Source organism: Pongo pygmaeus, chromosome X (assembly GCF_028885625.2).
Source record: "Pongo pygmaeus isolate AG05252 chromosome X, NHGRI_mPonPyg2-v2.0_pri, whole genome shotgun sequence".
Lineage (NCBI taxonomy): Eukaryota > Metazoa > Chordata > Mammalia > Primates > Hominidae > Pongo > Pongo pygmaeus.
Window position 1 is genome coordinate 43,057,088 of NC_072396.2, and position 15,671 is coordinate 43,072,758.

Sequence of the window (15,671 nt, forward strand, 5' to 3'; positions counted from 1 at the left end):
GTTGCTGGTGAGGAACTGCGTTCCTTTGGAGGAGGAGAGGTACTCTGGTTTTTAGAGTTTCCAGTTTTTCTGCTCTGTTTTTTCCCCATCTTTGTGGTTTTATCTACTTTTGGTCTTTGATGATGGTGATGTACAGATGGGTTTTTGGTGTGGATGTCCTTTCTGTTAGTTTTCCTTCTAACAGACAGAACCCTCAGCTGCAGGTCTGTTGGAGTACCTGGCCGGCCGTGTGAGGTGTCAGTCTGCCCCTGCTGGGGGGTGCCTCCCAGTTAGGCTGCTCGGGGGTCAGGGGTCAGGGACCCACTTGAGGAGGCAGTCAGCCTGTTCTCAGATCTCCAGCTGCGTGCTGGGAGAACCACTGCTCTCCTCACAGCTGTCAGACAGGGACATTTAAGTCTGCAGAGGTTACTGCTGTCTTTTTGTTTGTCTGTGTCCTGCCCCCAGAGGTGGAGCCTACAGAGGCAGGCAGGCCTCCTTGAGCTGTGGTGGGCTCCACCCAGTTCAAGCTTCCAGGCTGCTTTGTTTACCTAAGCGAGCCTGGGCAATGGCGGGCACCCCTCCCCCAGCCTCGCTGCTGACTTGCTGTTTGATCTCAGACTGCTGTGCTAGCAATCAGTGAGACTCCGTGGGCGTAGGACCCTCTGAGCCAGGTGCAGGCTATACTCTCCTGGGGCACCGTTTCCTAAGCCCGTTGGAAAAGCACAGTATTCGGGTGGGAGTGGCCCGATTTTCCAGGTGCCGTCTGTCACCCCTGGAAGGGGAACTCCCTGACCCCTTGCGCTTCCCGAGTGAGGCAATGCCTCGCCCCTGCTTCGGCTGGCGCACGGTGCGCTCACCCACTGACCTGCGCCCACTGTCTGGCACTCCCTAGTGAGATGAACACGGTACCTCAGATGGAAATGCAGAAATCACCCGTCTTCTGCGTCGCTCGCGCTGGGAGCTGTAGACCGGAGCTGTTCCTATTCGGCCATCTTGGCTCCTCCCCCCGGGTATGTCTTTATCAGCAGTGTGAAAATGGACTAATACACATGCCCTCAAGGGCATCAAATAAGATGAAAGCAGCAGCAACAACAACAACAAAAACAAACCCCATCCAAATAACAGAATGAAAGAACATTGGTCCACGTGGATCAGAAAGCATCAGCACAAGAACTCTTGCAATTCAAAATGCAAGAGTGTCTTCTTACCTCCAAAGGACTATACTAGTTTCCCAGCAACAGTTCTTAACCAGGCTGAAATGCCCGAAATAACACATAGGATTTAGAATATGGATAGGAATGAAAATCATCAAGATTCCAGAGAAAGTAGAAACTAATTCAAAGAATATAAGGAATATAATAAAATGATAAAGGAGTTGAAATATAAAATGACCATTTTAAGAAAAAACAAAACTGATTTGATAAAGGTGAACAACTCACTACAAGAATCTCATAATACAATAGTAAGCATTAACAGAAGAACAGTCCAAGCTGAGGAAAGAATCTCAGAGCTCAAAGACCAGTTCTCCATATTAACTCATTCAGACAAAAAGAAACAAAAAAATTAAAGTGAATGAACAAAACTTCCAAGAAATATAGGATTATGTAAAGATACCAAATCCACAACTCACTGACATCCCTGAAAGAGAGAGAAAGCAAGCATCTTGGAAAACATATTTGAAGATATCATCATGAAAATTTCCCCAACCTTGCTAGAGAGACCAACATCTAAATTCAGGAAATATAAGATGACCATCCCCAAGACATAGTCATCAGATTCTCCAAAGTCAACATGAAAGAAAAAATATTAAAGGCAGCTAGAGAGAAGGGCAGACCGTCTAGAAAGGGAACCCAACCCAATCAAGCTAACAGTGGACCTCTCAGCAGAAACCCTACAAACCAGAAGAGATTGGGGGCCTATATTCAGCATTCTTAAAGAAAAGAAATTCTGACCAGGAATTTTGTATCCAGCCAAACTAAGCTTAATAAGCAAAGAAGGAATAAATAAGATCCATTTCAGACAAGCAAATGATAAGGGAATTCATTACTACCAGGCCTGCCTTACAAGAGGTCCTTAAGGGAAAGTTAAAATATGTAAATGAAAGATTGTTACTGCCACCAAAGAAATACACTAAGGTACATAGACCATTGACACTATAAAGCAACTACACAATCAAGTGTACATGATAACTAGCTAACAACATGATGACAAGATCAAATTTGCATATATCAATATGAACCTTGAATGTAAATGGGCTAAATGCTCCAATTAAAAGGCATGGAGTGACAGGTTGTGCCTTGCCACATCTCACATGCAATGACGCCCATAGGCTCAAAGTAAAGGGATGGAGAAATATCTAGCAAGCAAATGGAAAATAAACAAACAAACAATAGCAGGGGTTGCTATTCTAACTTCAGAAAAAAACAGACTTTAAACCAACAACAATAAAAAAAGTCAAAGAAGGGCATTACATGGTAGTAAAGGGTTCAATTCAATGAGAAAATTTAACTATCCTAAATATATGTGCATCCAGTACAAGATCACCTAGATTCATAAAACAAGTCTTAGAAACCTACAAAGAGATTTAGATAACCATACAATAATAGCAAGATGCTTCAACACCCCACTGACAATATTAGACAAATCATCAAGGCAGAAAACTAGCAAAGGTATTTGGGACTTTAATATGACACTTGACCAGATAGACTTAACAGACATCTACAGAACTCTCACACCAAAACAACAGAATATACATTCTTGTCATCTGCACATGGCACATCTTCTAAAATTGACCACACAATCAGCCATAAAACTATTCTTACCAAATTCAAAGAAACTGAAATCACACCAAGCACAGTCTCAGACCACAGTGCAATAAAAATAGAAATCAATTCTAAGAAGATCTCTCAAAACCATACAATCACATGGAAATTAAAGAACCTACTCCTGAATGACTTTTAGGTAAACAATGAAATTGAGGCAGAAATCAAGAAATTATTTGAAACTAATGAAAACAAGGATACAACCTACTTTAATCTCTGGGACACAGCTAACACAATGGTAAAAGGAAAGTTTATAGTGCTGAACAACAACATAAAAAAGTTAGGAAGATCTTAAATTAGCAACCTAAAATCACACCTAGAGAAATGAGACCAAACCAACCCCAAAGCTAGCAAAACAAACAAACAAACAAAAATAAACAAGAAATAACCAAAATCAGAGCTGAACTGAATAAAATTGAGATGCAGGAAACTATACAAAGAATCAACAAAACTAGAAGATGGTTCTTTGAAAGAATAAATAAGATTAATAGACTGCTAGCTAGACAAATAAAGAAAAAAAGGGAAAAAGATCCAAATAAACGCAATCAGAAATGACAAAGGGGACATTACCCACCAACCCCACAAAAATACAAAAAACCTTCAGGACTATTATGAACACCTCCATGCATACAAACTAGAAAACCTAAAAGAAATGGGTAAATTATTGGAAACATGCAACCTCCCAAGATTAAGACAGGAAGAAATTGAAATCCTGAACAGACCAATAGGTTCTGAAATGGAATCAGTAATAATAATAATAATTAAAAAAAAAACCTACCAACCAGGAAAAGCCCAGGACCAGATGGATTCACAGCCTAATTCTACCAGACATACAAAGAAGAGCTGGTACCATTCCTACTGAAACTATTCTAAAAAATTGAAGAGAGACTCCTCCCTAACTCATTTTATGAGGTCAGCGACGTTCTGATACCAAAACCTGGCAGACACACAACAACAAAAACCTTCAGACCAATAACTTTGATGAACCTAGACACAAAAATCTTCAATAAAATACTAGCCAACTGAGTTTAGCAGCACATCAAAAAGCTAATCCACCACAATCAACTAAGCTTTATCCCTGGGATGCAAGGTTGGTTCAACATATGCAAATCAATAAATGTGATTGATCATATAAGCAGAAGGAAAAACAAAAATCGCATAATCATCTCAGTAGATGCAGAAAAGGCTTTTGATAAAATTCGGTGCTGCTTTATGTTAAAAACCTTTTAACAAACTAGGCATTGAAGGAACATACCTCAAAATATTAAGAGCACTCTATGACAAATCCACAGCCAAAATCATACTAAGCAAGCCAAAACTGGAAGCATTCTCCCTGAGAACTGGAACAAGAAAAGGATGCCCACTCTCACCATTCCTATTCAACACAGTACTGGAGGTCCTGGCCAAAACAACTGATCAAGAGAAAGAAATAAAAGGTATCCAAATAGGAAGAGAGGAAGTCAAACTATCTTTCTTCACGTACTTTATGATTTTATAACTAGAAAACCCCGTAGTCTCTGCCCAAAAGCTCCTGGACCTGATAAACAATTTCAGCAAAGTTTCAGGATACAAAATCAATGTACAAAAATCACTAGCATTTCTATACCCCAACAACATCCAAGCTGAGTGCCAAATCAAGAATGCAATCCCATTCACAATAGCCACAGAAAAAAAATAAAATACCCAGGAATTCAGCTAACCAGGGAGGTGAAAAATCTCTACAAGAATTAAAAACATTACTGCAAGAAATCAGAGATGACAGGAACAAATGGAAAAGCATTATATGCTCATGGATAGGAAGAATTAATATCGTTAAGATGACCATACTCCCCAAAGCAATTTACAGAATCAATGTTATTCCCATCAAATTACCGATGACTTTATTTACAAAATTAGAAAAACTATTCTAAAATTCATATGGAACCAAAAAAAAAAAAAAAAAGAGAGAAAGAGAGAGCCCAAAGAGCCAAAGCAATCCTAAGCAAAAAGAACAAGGCTGGAAGCATCACATTATCTGACTTCAAACTATACTACGAGGTTACAATAACCAAAATGATACAATAAAAAAAAAGACATGTAGACCAATGGAACAGAATAGAGAGCCCAGAAATAAAGCCACACATCTATAGCCATCTGAACTTTGACAAAGCTGACAAGGAAAAGTAATAATGAAAGGATTCCCTATTCAATAAATGGTAATAGAATAACTGGCTAGCCATTTGCAAAAGATTGAAACTGGACCCCTTCCTTATATCATATATATAACCAACTCAAGATAGATTAAAGACTTAAATGTAAAACCTAAAACTATAAAAACCTAGAAGAAAACCTAGGCAATACCATTCCAGACACAGGCTCCAGCAAAGACTTCATGACCAAGATGTGAAAAGCAAATCCACAGCCAACAACATACTGAACAGGAACAAACGCAAAAATTGACAAATGGGAAATAATTAAACTAAACAGCTTCTGCACAGTAAAGCTATCAACAGAGTAAACAGACAACCTGCAGAATGGGAGAAAATATTTACAAACTATGCATCCGCAAAGGTCTAATATCCAGCATCTATAAGGAACTTACATTTACAATTTAAAAAAAAACATTAAAAAGTGGACAAAGGACATAAACAGACACTTTTCAGAAGATGACATACACACGGCCAACAAGCATATGAAAAAATGCTGAATATCACTAATGATTAGATAAATGCAAATCAAAACCACAAAAAGATACCATCTCATACCAGTCAGAATGGCTATTATTAAAAAGTCAAAAAATAACAGATGCTAGAAAGGTTGTGGAGAAGAGGGAATGTGTAAACACTACTGGTGGGAATGTAAATTAGTTCAGCCATTGTGGAAAGCAGTATGGTGACTTCTTCTAGAACTTAGAACTACCATTCAACCCAGCAATCCCATTACTGAACATATACCCAAAGGAATATAAATTGTTCTGTCATAAAGACATATGCATGTATATGTTCATTGCAGCACTATTCACAATAGCAAAGACACGGAATCAACTTAAATGTCTGTCAATGGCGGACTAAAGAAAATGTGGCAAATATACATCACGGAATACTGTGCAGCCATAAAAAAGAATGAGATCATGTCCTTTGCAGGAACATGGGTGGAGCTGGAGGCTGTTATCCTAAGTGAACTAATGCAGGAACAGAAAACCAAATCTGCATGTTCTCACAAGTGTGAGCTAAGCATTGTGTCCACACAGACACAAAGAAGGAAACAATAGACACTGGGGACTCCTTGAGGGTGGAAGGTGGGAGGAGGGTGAACATCAAAAAACTGCCTATTAGGTACTATGCTTATTATCTGGGTGATGAAATAATCTGTGCCCCAAACCCTCACAACATGCAATTTACCTGTATAACAAACCTGCACATGTATCCCTGAAACTAACATTAAAGTAAGAAAAAAAAAAAAAAAAAAAAAAGAACAGCAATTACTAAGAATGTTCGTAGCAAATAGGAACAAGTTTTTATGGATAAGTGGCAGTCCAAACATTCAAGAGCACAATCTTCATATTAAAATATTCATGTTATCTAACCCATAATTGTACTTTACCTAAAGCTTGGATAGACTGGACCAAGTCACAGCTAAATGGGCTAAATAGGCATCTTTCCAATAAATAACATCTTTCCAATCAAATGCTGGTAACTCTTGGGCATATAAGGAAAAATATTCTGTTGTAAGTTGATCTCAGGCAGAAAATGGTATATTCTTTCTTTTCTCATCTCATACTTCTAGAAGTCATATCAAAATGTTGGTTAGAAATTGAAGATGTCCCATTAACCGTTTGTAAACTAAATATGACTTTGAAGTCTTAAAGATCTGGGTCTAACCTCAACCTCTTAGGAGCTGTGTAAACTTGTTCACGATTTAAGCATCCTGAACTCCTTTTACTCATGTATAGTTGTAATGTAAGGCCTAAAAGTAAGACTCAATATTATGTTCAGCCATGATAGCTGGTAAAATTAGTGCTTTGTATGCACTAATTACAAGTTTCCCTCCCTACTCTGCTCCTATGGATACAGTCCAGAGACAAACAACTCTCCTTATCACAGGAACCAGGCACAGTTTCTACATATCTTTGAGTAGTGGGTTACAGTTTCCTGATAGTTAATGGAATTGTCCAAACAAGCCAATTACATCCCCCCATGGTAACCAGGGGGCACCCCATCCTATACTTGATACTACAAAGCTTGCTTCCTATAGCCCCTAGTTGTTTACTGTGTTCTGGAGTACAATCTTCATGTGGCCCTGCATGCCATGGTGTCCTCCTCCCCTGAGCTATGAGTATATGTAAGAAGCTGCTGTCACTCTCATGTGACTAGTATCAGGTGTTGTGAGTTCAGCCATCCCCACAACCCAAGGTTAGGAACCTCTCCCTCACCATCAGAGTGAATAGAAGGCTATTAAAGCAATATCTCGTAGGGCTATTGTCAGGAATAAATTGAATTAAGTGAAATACTTGGAGGTAAAGATCTGTGTAACTTCTCTTAAGATATTTTGAAGTACTAAAGAGGAGAGAAAGAAGAGCTTCTATCCTCAAGGCATTCAAAGCATAATGGAAGAGAGACATCACATAGCACGATAATCCTTGATTTACACTTAAGAGTGAAGGTGTAGAGGTAAACTCAGGGTTCTCAGTGAGCCAAAGGAAATTAGATGAATAAGGCATAAATCCCTTAGCTCAGTTTCTGGCGCATAGTAAGGGCTTAATAAATAGTAGGCTGAGTTGAATTTGAGGGACTAATAGTCATTACTAGATGAAAAAAGTATTTTACAAAATGTGAAAGCCCCTAATTTATTTCTAGGGATTACTATTCATTCTTGGTTTTTCCAAGAATATATTTTCTAGGAGAAAATAATCAATTTAGATGAACAGAATAATGTGGCTTCTTTATATTAAGCTGTTCCACAGTTTAAATGTTCATACCACTGTCGTGAAAATCCCCAAAGTATCCTATAGAAACACACAGAATTCAACCTTTTTGGCAGCCCTGGCATGTTTGTTAGGCAATTAGGACCACAACTGACTTCACAGATTTTGTTCGCTTGCTCGCTTGTTTGTTTCACGTTTTGTTTCCTTTGGGTTTCTTTTAAAGGCTTCCCTTGGACATTGCACCATTTTGTTAATAAGTAAAAAATACAAGCAGTGTCCAGAGTGCAGTGTGATAAATATCACTTCTGTCTTGTGATGTCTCATCAAAGATGACCCATATGCACTAGATTTTATAATAGCACTATCTTCTTGTGAACTTGGGTTTAATTGACAATTACCTGCTACCTTTGGCTGTTTATTTCTGGTTATCAGATAAAAGAGCAGTATGGTAGAGTAGAAAGAGACCCATTCAGGTGTCACCAGATGGTCTTTTGTGTCAGTTCTGCCCTTAGCTAATTTTAGAAACTAGAGAATAGCTCTTAACCTGTGGGAGCTTCAGTTTTTTTCTTCTGTGAAATGAAGTATTGTGCTGAACTCAAAGATCCCTCGTAACTCTAACAGGCTGTGAATGTGAGAGTCAGAGTTAGGGGTTTGGAGCCTGACAGATTTGGTTTAACATTTTGATTTGCCACTCATTAGCTCAGGGATCTAGATAAACTCTCCTTGAGGGTTATTTTTCTCATCTTACACAAGTTTTATTAACTTTATTTTACTAAGAGTTGACTAATATTTTGAAACCAATTCATCAGTAATCTTGTTGTCTATACTTTCAAAATAATTCCAGAACCTGACCAAATATTATTACCTTCAAGCCACCATCATCTCTTGCCTTGATTATTCCAATAGCATCCTAATTAGCCTCTGTAGCTTCCATGTTGTCTTACCCACCCCAACAGTCTGTTTTCAATGTATCAGACAGAGTGATCCCTTTAAAATATATCAACTCATGCCATTTTTCTGTTGAAAATTCCCCAGTGGTTTCCCACCTCACTCAGAGTGAAAGTTCAAACCCTTACCATGGCTGATGAGGTTCCACATGATGAGGGTTCCTGCTGCTTCCTCTCTTTTGACTCTCTCTCTAATTACTCCACTTTAGCAATACCTGCCTTCTTTATGTTTCCTAAATACTTTGCCTTCAGATATCCTATAGGGGCATTCCTTCATTGAAGGGAAGTCTTTTCAAATCTTACCTTATTAGAGGTGCCTTTTTTCTATTATCTTTAAAATAGCATTCCCCAACCTCCATCCCATTGCTCCCTATTTCCCTTACTCAATTTTATTTTACTTTACAGCATTTATCATCATTTTCTGTCTCCCTTTGACTCAAATGGAAGTTTCATGAAGGCAAGAACTTCATTTCATTCACAGAGGTAGCCTCATCTCTTAGAATAGCACCTGGCACACAGCAGGCACTCAATAATTATTTGTTGATCAAATTAATAAGCTATATAAATCTTTGGGCACTCAGTAAATGCCACTTCTCAATGAACCTCTTAGAAACAAAATATTTGGCACCCTTTCGTCCTGTTGTTTGATTAAAATGCAATGCTGGACATACCCTGGTTTTAGCTCTGACGTGTAAAGAGTTAGGAAGTTGTCACTCCCATCCTTACAAGAAGAAAAATATAGACAAAGTAAAAATCAACAACTTTTCCTGAACCCACTAGAGAGCCAAATTCTATAATCTGGTGATTAACTCTCAGTGTTTAGAGGGTCTGTATCTCAGGGATGTAACATGCACAAGTATTTCTCCACTGTCACAGCTTTCCTTTTTCCTTGTAGGACAAATTGTCACCCTGAAATCTGTATAGACAGGTGTATCCAAAGAGTCACAGCTGAGATATGCTAATTTGAAGCAGGAGTCTCTGGAGACAGAAACTGATAGGAACATTTAAATAGTAATTTGATGAATTGTTGGCACCTCAATATAGTCTAACATGAAAGTAAGAAACTCATGGGGTTTCAGTCATAGAGGGGCTCCACAATTTTGTGGGTTTTGCCTCCAGGAACCCACCAAATTCTTTTAGGGAATATTGAAGAAAGATCCCCTTGTGGCAGAGAAATGGGAAGCATAATCATTGTGAAATTATCTCAGGGACTTTTCCATAAGAAAATGTTGCAGTCAGAAAGGTAGGAGGGGCCAAGGGAGAAAAGAAAGCTGTGCCACTGCAGAAATACTTGTGAAGGCTATGTCCCTGAGACATAGGCCCACTAAAACACTAAGAGTTAATCACCAGATTATAGAATGCTCCCCTGCCACATACCAGCACCCCAAGAGGGCTCCAGTATGATAGTGGATTATAGCTGAAAGAGTTGCAAGACACAAACTATCTCTGAGCAGGAGAACTTTGGGAAACATAAAGTCAAGAGAGGAGACAAAAACAAAGACATTAGAAGATTTTGAAATCTCTGGCACCTATAGCTATGGGAAATTTTAAACACAGCCCAACTTCTAGTCATATTAACACGAATCCTCACATTAAAGGCCTATTTACCTCATTCCTATTTTCCGATATAAACTATCTGATTTTCAACAACAGACGACAAGGGAAATACAGCTTAAAGAGACAAAGCAATCATCAGAACAAGACACAGATATGACACAAATGTTGGAATTATCAGACAGAGAATTTAAAATAATTATGATGATGTGTCAAGGGCTTTAATGGAAAGAGTAGACAGTATACAAGGACAGATAAGTAGTATAAGCAGAGAGATGGAAACCTTAAGAAAGAATCAAAAGGAAATGCTAGAAATTTTAAAAAGTAACAGCAATGAAGGATATCTTCAATGGACTCATTGGTAGATTTGACATGACAGAGGGAAGAGTCAGTGAGCTTGATGACAGGATCACAGAACCTTCTCAAACTGAAATGCAAGGAGAATAAATAATGGGTGAAAAAAAGAAAAGAACATTTAACACACACATACCAGGAAAGTAGAGAGACAGTGAAGCAAAAGAACAATTTGAAGTAATAAAGGCTAAGATCTTTCCAAAATTAATGACAGACACCAAACCACAGATCAAGGAAGCTCAGAGAATACCAGCAGGAAAGATCTCTGCCTCCACAGCCCACCATGAAGTCCTCACACCTTGGTATATCATATTGAAACACAGAAAACCAAACACAGAGAGAAAATCTTGAAAGAAGCCAAACAAGTGTGTGTATCAGGGGGGCACGGGGGTTGGGAGGTGAAGGGAAGAGAAAACATCTTACCTGTAGAGGAATAAAGATAAGAATGTTTATAGCAGCACAATTTGCAATTGCAAAAATATGGAACCAGCCTAAATAACCATCAACCAATGAATGGTTAAAGGAAATGTGGTATATATACACCATGGAATACTACTTAGTCATAAAGCAGAACAAAATAATGGCATTCGCAGCAACCTGGATGGAGTTGGAAACCACTATTCTAAGTGAAGTAACTTAGGAATGGAAAACCAAACATCATATGCTCTCACTTATAAGTGGGAACTAAGCTATGAAGGCACAAAGGCATAAGAATGATATAATGAACTTTGGAGACATGAGGAGAAGTGTGGGAGCGGAGTGAGGGATAAAAGTCCACACATTGGATACAGTGTACACTGCTTGGGTGATGAGTGCACTAAAATCTCAGAAATTACCACTAAAGAACTTATCCATGTAACCAAAACCCACTTGTTCCCCCAAAACTATTCAAATAAAAAATAAAAAAGAACTACAGTGACTTTTTCATCAGAAACTGTGTTGTAAGAAGAGAGTGGAGGGAAATATTTAGTGTTGAAAGAAAAAAACTCACCAATCTAGAATTCTATATCAAAAAAATTATCTTTCAAATGTGAAGAAGTAAAAACTTTCTTAAAGAAAAACTAAGAGAATTCACTGCCAGCAAACTCACCCTACAAGAAATGTTAATAGAAGTTCTCCAGGCAGAGGAAAAATTATATAGGTCAGAAACTTGGATCTACATAAAGATAGAGCTCTGGAGAATGAATAAATAAAGATATGATGAAGTACTTTGATTTTTAAATTTTTAATTGGTGTAAAAGATTACTGTTTGTTTAAAGTAATAATAGTAAGAATGTATTGAGTTATTATGGCATGTGGATAAGTGAAGTGAAATCTGAAATAAAATTAATAATAGCAATGTTACAAAGAATGAGTGGGATGAATTTGGGATACTCTGTCATAAGGCATCTGTACTGTGCTTAAAGCAGTATAGTATTATTTGATGGTGAAATTAGACCAGTTTAAAATATATGTTGGAAACTCTAGGGCAATCACTACAAAATTTTTTTTAAAGAACTGTAATTGATATGCTAAGAAAAAAGATAAAATGGAATTACATAAAATGCTCAATTAACACCAGAGAAGAATAAAAAGAGGAGAAAAGAAATTAAAAAATGCAATGTACAGGAAACCTTTATTAAAACTAAATTTTTTTCTGTTCTGAAAAAGATACTGCTATAAGAATAAAAAGTCAAGGCACATACTGAGAGAAAATATCTGCAAAATACATATTTAATGAAGAACTTATGTCTAAAATATACAAAGAACTTTAAAAACTCAATAATAAGAAAACAAACAATTCAATTTAAAAATGGACAAAAGATCTGAACAGATTCCCCACCAAAGAAGGTATACAGATGGCAAAGAAGCCTATGAAAAGATGCTTGCCATCATTTTTCAAGCAAATTAAAAAAATGCAAATTAAAACAGCAATATGATACTACCATACAAGTACTAGGAAGGCTAATGCCTACAATCTAACAATACTGATTGGTGGCAAGGATGAAGAACAAAAAAAACCCTGTCATTTATTGCTGGTGGGGATACAATAAGGTACAGCCATTTTGAAAAACACTTTGGCAGTGTCTGACAAAGGTAAGCATAGTCTTACCCTACAATCTAGCAATTGGACTTCTAGGTATTTACCCAAAGGAGTTGAAAATTTATGTCCATATAAAAGCCTGCACATCAATGTTTATAGCAGATGATTGGAAGTGCAGCAAGATGGTGGAATAGAAGGCTCTACCAATCATCCCCCACACAAGGACACCAATTTAACAACTATCTACACTAATAAAACACCTTCATGAGAAGCAAAATAAGACAAACAAAAGCTGTGGGATTTTATCAATACCAGACTGGTCCTACAAAAAATGCTGAAGGGAGTATTTCAATCAGAAAGAAAAAGACATTAATGAGCAATACATAATCACCTGAAGTACAAAACTCACTGGTAATAGTAAGCACACAGAAAAACTCAGAATATTATAACACTGTAACTTTGGTGTGTAAACTACTGTTATCCTAAGTCAAAAGACTAAACAATGAACCAATCAAAAGTAATAACTACGACAACTTTCCAAAACATAATATAATCAAATATAAATAAAAACAACAAAATTTAAAAAGTGGGGGGATGAAGTTAAGGCATAGAGTTTTTACTAGTTTTCTTTTCGCTTTTTTGTTTATGCAAACAGTGTTAGATTGTTATCAGTTTAAAATAAGGGGTTATAATATTGAATTTGCAAGCCTCATGGTAACCTCAAACCAACAAACATATGACTGATATACAAAAACTAAAAAGAGACTAAATCATATCACCAGAGAAAATCACCTTCTTTAGAGGAAGACAAGAAGGGAAGAAAGAAGGAAGGAAGAGAAGACTACAAAACAACCAGAAAACAAATAACAAAATGGCAGGAGTAAGTCCTTACTTATCAATAATAACATTGAATGTAAATGGACTAAACTCTCCAATCAAAAGACATAGACTGACTGAATGAATGAAAAATCAAGACCCATTGATCTGATGCCTACAAGAAACACACTTCATGTATAAAGACACACATAGACTGAAAATAAAGGGATGGAAAAATATATTCCATGCCAGTATAAACAAAAAAAAGCAGAAATCACTATACTTATATCAGACAAAATATATTTCAAGACAAAAACTATAAGAAGAGACAAAGAATGTCACTATATAATGATAAAGGTGTCAATTCAGCAAGAGGGTATAAGAATTTTAAATATATGTGCACCCAACATGGGCATATCCAGATACATAAAGGAAATATTATTAGAGCTAAAGAGAGGGATAGGCCCCAATACAATAATAGCTGGAGACTTCAACACCCTACTTTCAGCACTGGACAGATGTTCTGGACAGAAAATCAACAAAGAAACAATGGACTTAATCTGCACTATAGACCAAATGAATCTAATGGATACAGAACATGTTATCCAATGGATACAGAATACACATTCTTTTCCTCAGCAAATGGATCATTCTCAGAGATAGACCAAATGTTATGTCACAAAAAAGTCTTAAAACATTCAAAAAATTGAATTAATACCAAGCATCTTCTCTGAACACAATGGAATAAAGCTAGAAATTAATAACAAGAGAAATTTTGGAAACTACATAATACATGAAAATTAAAACAATATGCTTCTGAATGATTAGTGGATCAATGAAGAAATTATTAAGAAAATTAAAAAATTGATTGAAACAAATGACAATGGAAATACAACATACCAAAACCTATGTGATAGAGCAAAAGCGTACTCAGAGGGAAGTTGATAGCTAGAAGTGCCTATATCAAAAAGAGGAGAAACTTCAAATAAACAATCTAATGATGCATCTTAAAGAACTAGAAAAGAACCAAACCCAAAATTAGTAGAAGAAAATAAATAATAAAGATCAGAGAAGAAATAAATGAAATTGAAATGAAGAAAACAATACAAAAGATCAATGAAACAAAAAGTTTATTTTTTGAAAGGCTAAACAAAATTGACAAGCCTTTAGCCAGGCTAAGAAAACAAAAGAGATCTAAATAAATAAAATCAGAAATGAAAAAGGAGACATTCCAACGGATACTGCAGAAATTCAAAGGATTATTAGTGGCTACTATGAGCAACTATATGCCAATAAATTGGAAAATCTAGAAGAAATGAACAAATCCCTAGACATGCGCAACCTACCAAGATTGAACCATGGAGAAATGCAAAACCTGAATAGACCAATAACAAGTAATGAGATAGAAATGATAATAAGAATTCTCCCAGTCAAGAAAAGCCTGGGACTCAATGGCTTCACTGGTGAATTCTATCAAACCCTTAAAGAACTAATACCAATCCTACTCCACCTATTCTGAAAAATAGAGGAGGAGGGAATACTTCCAACCTCATTCCATGAGGCTAGTATTACCCTGATACCAAATCAAACACAGACATATCAAAAGAAAAAAGCAAAAAAACAAAAAACAAACAAACAAAAAAACCCCAAAAAACACTACAGGCCAATATCTCTCTGAAGAATACTGATGCAAAAAATCCTCAACAAAATACTAGTAAATTGAATTAAATAACACATAGCATGTTCTCATTGATTTGTGGGATCTGAAAATCAAAATGATTGAACTAATAGACATAGAGTGTAGAAGGATAGTTACCATAGGCTGGGAAAGGTAGTGGGGGGCTTAGGGTAAGATGGGGATGGTTAATGGGTACAAAAATAATAAGAATGAATAATTCTTAGTATTTGATTGTACAACAGGGTGACTATAGTCAATAATAACTTACTTGTATATTTAAGATAACTAAAAGTGTGTAATTGGATTGTTTATAAGCAAAGGATAAATGCTTGAAGGAATGGATATTCTTCATGATGTGATTATTACACATTGAATGCCTGTATCAAAACATCTCATGTACCCCATAAACATACACACTTATGTACCCACAAAAATTGAAAATAAAAAATTTAAAATTAAAAAATGTTTATAGCAGGTTTATTTATGAATAATCACCAAAAACTATAAGCAACAAAAATGTCCTTCAATAGGTAAAGGAATAAGCAAACTGTTCTACATCATATAATGTAATACTATTGAGTGATGAAAAGGAATG